Source organism: Callospermophilus lateralis, chromosome 7 (genome assembly GCF_048772815.1).
Source record: "Callospermophilus lateralis isolate mCalLat2 chromosome 7, mCalLat2.hap1, whole genome shotgun sequence".
NCBI lineage: Eukaryota > Metazoa > Chordata > Mammalia > Rodentia > Sciuridae > Callospermophilus > Callospermophilus lateralis.
The window spans coordinates 87321738-87327573 of NC_135311.1; the positions used below are offsets into that span (position 1 = coordinate 87321738).

Below are 5836 nucleotides of genomic sequence, written 5' to 3' on the forward strand. Positions count from 1 at the left end.
ATACATTGAGCCATTTGGTGATATTCCAAATTCAACCTCTAACACTCATCCACATCTTTCAAAATAATAAATATCACTCCTAACAAAGCCAAACACATCCTATATTCTTATAGAAATAAAGTTTGAATCAGAAATTATATATAACTATTTTTACTTCTTTTTTTTTTTTACTACCTACTACATAACTTACTTTTTATTGAAAATATCTTGCACTTATGATGTTTTCTGAATTTTGCCACATATTTCAATGTTAAAAGTTACTTTTTACATGCAAGTAGTATGAACAGTTTTCCCCATATGGGAACACTGATTTATAAAAGATGACATACCACATGAATGAAGTGTCTTTTTTAGTTGAAAAGCTATCAAACTATCTAGTTACATTTCTCCCCTCCAAATCACAAACTGGGTAATAACTGAGTCTCTAGGCAACATATTCAAAGCTGATTAAAAAAACAAAAAACAAACAAAAAACCCGAGTCCTTCGGTCCAATTAAGGGAATCCTGCTACATACAGGCAAATCAATCCCAGTGGTACTGCTCGACTCCAGGAGGCTGGAAGAAATTCTAACAACCCCAACTCAGAACATTTACTTCAAGTAGCCTTTTTCCAGTTTCCAACTCATGAATAAAGATAATATTTTGTTAATTCTATTTCAGAAAACTTTTTGCAAGTTGTTTTATTTACAACGCCAACTTTTAAAAGCTCACTAAAGTTAACTGGACAATAAACTAGGCAGAAATCGCTTTACAAAAGGAGGGAAAGCCCAAAATGCCACTTTCTACAGAGAACCCACAGTTCAGTTTTATTCAGAGTAAAGAAAAAAAGAAACTTTCTCTCACACTAAAAGAAATTCAGCCATAGGTTTGGAGTCTGTACTCAAACTACACATGCAATAAGGACAATATTATGCTAATACAATTGATTTGCTGCTGCATTTGTCTACTGTTTGTCTAATATTAACAATTATAAACAGAGCAGTGCAACTAGTATTTGGAACAATCCTTATAGTGTTACAGTGTCAGGTACAACAGTTCACTTCTCTTCACACCACTGGTTCTCTTTGCGTACCTGGGCTTCCTCCTCTTCAGTAAAGTCATTTTTGATATTGAAGGTTTTGTGAATCTCCTCAGGAGTTTTCCCCTTGATCATATTGGCAACAGTCTTGCACGTAACATCAAGCAAACCTTTGATGTCTAAGTAGTTTGCAGCCAGAATAAGTTCAAAAAGTGTTCCTTGGTCAACTTTCAGGAATTCTTGGTCCCAAACAGGGGTATCGTCTGTTCGCTTTTCTTTGTTCTCATCATCCTCAGGAGGAGGGGGGTCATCCTTGTGGTGTGTGCACCACTGAATGACCTTTTTTAATATTGCTGCATTAACATTTGGTAGAGGAACTGGGTCATCATCTCCTTCATCATCCATTCCCAAATCTTCCCACATGGTCTTGATTGTCACAGATTGTTTGGCAATTTCTACGTCAACTTCAAATATCTCCCCATCAGAACTCTGCAACTTAATTGAAGGCATGGTGTTTGGTCTCAAAAAAAACGGCGGTCCGGAGGCTGAAGGGAGCGGGGCGGCAACCACATGAGGAAATAAAATGGTGCTGGACAAGGCCACTCCAGCAGCGCCTCGCGGCGTTGGACTTTATACCTATTTTTACTTTTTAAAAGTAAAAATAGTTATATATAATTTCCCTAGATTTCAATTATATGGACAATATATGCATATGTTTTTAAAGGCCTACTCAAATGTGTGATTCAGCAAATTTCAAATATATTGGCAAATGCAATTTTACAAGAACTGCCAAGCTAACCTGCCTTTGTGTAATAGTGATAATACAGATAGTCTTACCAACTTTATGGACTATTTAGCCTTCTCTGAAATTTGTCCTTGATTAACTTTCATACTGTTCTTTTTATGAATTGCATATGTTTTCTCTTAGAAAGCTCTACAAACCTATCACTACTATTCAATAGTATAATAGAGTTGCTTCACAGCCCAGATGCCCATCATTTGATTATGGATTAAAAAAATTGTGCAATGGAGCCCTACTCAGCCATAAAAAAGAATGAAATTATGGTATTTGCCAATAAATGTATGGAAATGGAGAATATCACGCTAAGTGAAATTAGTCAAACTACGAATGTTTTCTCTCATAGGCAGAAGCTAGAGTAAAATAAAGGAAAGGAGAAGGAAAGATCAGATACATAAGGAACCAATCAGATGCAAATTAATAGATGAGTAAAAGGAAGTCTAGTAGAGGAAGAAGAGGGGGTGGAAAGAAAAGGGAGAAGAGGATAAGGGGGATCATGAACCAAAATCAATTTCTATACGTGTTTGAGTATGTCCGGATGAACTCAACTACTTTGTATAACCATAAAGTTCTAATTTAGGAAAGGGAAAAAAAAAGTTTCCTTCATAGTACTCAGTCAAAACAAACTGAACAACCAACAGATGATAAGGATAAGAGTAGATGGCAACTATCACCCATAAAACTCAGTTTCAAGTTATTTGAGTCCATCAATGCTCTCTAGTTGTCCTCATCAACTGGCTTATTCCAAGAGTCAATATTTTGATTTTTGTCAAATTAATTCTTATTAATAAAATACTTTTTGTATATAGTATAATTTGTAAGATTTATATATTGGGAGCCCAGTAATATCTTATTTTCATTAAATAGATTTCCTCTTCCAAAAATAATTTTTGAAAACTACTATTTAATATTAAACAGAAACAGCTTCAATGTTCAGAGCAATCCTAGTTTGATTGTGGCTTAGAAATTTGTTCTTCCCTAAGTCTCTTTGTCTTTTCTTTTTCGCCTTTTTGTGGTTTCCTTTTCTCCATTTCTACTTCTTATGATATGCAGAAAAACTTCTTCATGAAGTTTCCATAACCAACATGTCTAGTAACAGCATAGAAATAATAAAACTTAATTAATGTGTCCCCTACGGCTAAATATTTGCTATTTCCCTTATTCATTATAATTAACGCTTTCATAAAGATGTTCAAAACTGTAAATTGTTTCATATTTTGGACTATTTTGATAGACAAAAGTAGTGAAGTATTGGAATACTGGAGTATTACATATTTCTGAAGAGATGTTTAGCAAATTACTTTAGGAGGTAGGGAGAGCCAAACTTCAAATTGAAAAATAAATGCTGCCTATGATCATCTGCTCAAATTTAATTGCAAGGAAAACTCTCCACTTTCAAGTCATAGATAATAACCTATTCAAAATTTAACTTGCATTACTTGCTCCAAAAAGTCTGCCCTCACCCCCAACATTGGCTTTGGGTATTCTTTCTGTGATTCTTCAAGACTCCCTTTGCTTTTTCCTCTGATAGCCTTCCTGAAGCCGTTTCATGATTTTCTTGTTCATGTCTATCTCAATTGTTATGTTCCTGCTAAGAGATTTGTCTTGTCCGCAGATACATTTCCCAAAGTGTAGAACAGTGTCTGGCACATAGCAGGAATGTTACCATTTATGCTTAATTAATTCGTCCTCATTTGTAAGACAGTGGCTACATATCCTTCTCCACCTCCTGAAAATTAAGTTCTTGATTTTATTTTAATTTTTGTTCCATTACATTCAGCAATGCTTAGCATACTTTGTGGCACATAGAGAACGTAAGTTTTAAATGCAATAATTAGCTGATGAGTTCTTTGGTTTAAAACAAGAACACAATATTCCAGAACAAATCTAATATAATCAGGTGTACTGTTTGGGGAGCTGGAGATTGGAAGATGATCCGGCAGTTAGGTTATGTTTGCTGCCTTAATATGTCAATTTTACCATCCATATCCCTTGAGAGGTGGGCAGTAATCACTGCCAAGCTCACGGATTCTCTGGCCTATGTGGTGTCTCTTCTTCAATGTTACCACCTGAAGCAAGGGCTACCAGCAAGTACAACAGCTAACTGGTCATAATTCAGTTTTCTGCATGGAGTCCTGCAGTTTAAGCTATGAGAAGATTTTTCAGAACATGAATCCTGACTAGGACTGCCTGGAATGTCAAAGGTCATCAAAGTTACAGAAAACAGGATTTAGGAGCTACAGGAGGGAGGTTAACACCCTCAAGAAAGGGCCCCTTCAAAAGGTAGGTCTTCTACACTTTTCTTGCCTCATAGTTACATGTTTAAATCCTATCTAAAATGTATTTCAAATATCAAAAGTAAATTAGTAGAATGCAAATAAACTTGAATGTGGAGAGCAATGGATCCTGATTACCAAGTACTTGGCTTAATATCAGGATCCTTATCACTCTGGCTCTAACAGAATTTCTCAGGTATACAACTGTCCTCCAACTTCAGTAAGTATTCAGAATTCAAATGCAAATAAAAAAAAAAAAAAAAAAACCCTGACCCTGTGCAAAGGGAGAGCTCCTGTGGGAAAGACCAGTTTGGTTTATAGGCTGTCACGCCCACAGTATCACCATCCTATACAACACTCCTCATCACCCTCTAAGGAAGGACCTTAAAATGTGACCACTGGGCTGAGGTTGTGGCTCAGCGGTAGAGTGCTTGCCTAGCATGCATGAGGCACTGGGTTCCATCCCCAGCACTATATGAAAAAACTAAATAAACAAAGTAAAGGTATTGTGTCCATCTACAACTAAAAATTTTTTTTTATTTAAAAAAAAAAAAAAAAAAAACATGACCACTCATGGGTCAAAATTTCCAGAATCAGAGAAGAAATTGTATATTTGATACATGTGTTTGTGCTAAATGCTTCTCTTTCAGTTTTACTCTTTCTTAACTCTGTTTTGGTATCACCTTGTTTGAATGATCTCTTAAGAATTACTACACTTTGATTTTTAAAGTGATGCTAAAAAACACAAAAACCTATAGATACAGTTGTGCTAAGAAAAAGAGAAAAACCTCTTAAGTCTTTTATCCTTCTTACCTTCAAATTTCCTCATAAATAAAATTATATTGTTAGATCAAATGATTGGCGTGTTTTCTTCCATTTCATTCCAACTCTACTTTGGGAGGGAATTTATTGATTTATGATCAAGACAATGTGAAGCACCAAGCTTTATAACTCTGTTCTTCTTCTGATTTATTTTGCTTAATTATAATTTCTTATCAAAACATTTCTTTGGAAAAACATGAAACACTTATGGTAATCTGAGATAAAGTTAGATGATTATCCATTGACAAGAAACAGTAAATTAGCGGTGCCCCTGGTTATTATCAAAGAAATTACTGGGGGGCCCTGAATGTTTCTTTATTCTGCTATCAGGGGTGGTTTCTGTTGTTAGTGTTGCCTAAGTGACTGACATGATAGTTCAGAATCATTCAAGATTCTGGTTGGCTTTTCAGGCAGAGGCAGGAAAGAAGTTCCAGGCACTTTAGAAAAATAAGGCTCACCTACTTCCAGAGCATGGCAAGGTCCTCACCAAATGGCAATATAATTCCTTTCTCAGTATTGATTCTTCTGGTCTGATCCTGGAAATTTTAGTGTTCTGTGCTTTGAAGATGTACTTTTTCTAATAAATTTCTAATTAAACACCCCAAAAGTTTCTCAAAGTCTTCCCTGGTGAGAATATTGAAAAGTATGCTTCAAACAGGAGGTTCCATGGCCATTCTTCCTGCTCCTTCCCACCATCTCTCACTCACAGATGTCTGAGAGCAGAAGAATCGCACTGAAGATGCATATTCTTATTCAAGATTGTGTAGTATACATAGGAATGCCACATGGGGAGCTGAGCATAACATTCCCATTAAAATACAGTATTCTCAAGAGAATGTGTGACTTTTAGATCAAATTGAACTAGCTCCTCTCCCCTCACCCCACCTGGACAAAAGAAAGAAATCTAATTACAAGTAGGAA

At 35.7% G+C, this 5836-nt stretch overlaps 1 pseudogene; it reads right to left on the bottom strand.

Annotated features, from left to right (window-relative positions):
* Positions 1–873: 873 nt before the first annotated feature.
* LOC143403952 (S-phase kinase-associated protein 1 pseudogene) lies at positions 874–1569 on the bottom strand (annotated as a pseudogene).
* Between the last annotated feature and the right edge of the window lie 4267 nt (positions 1570–5836).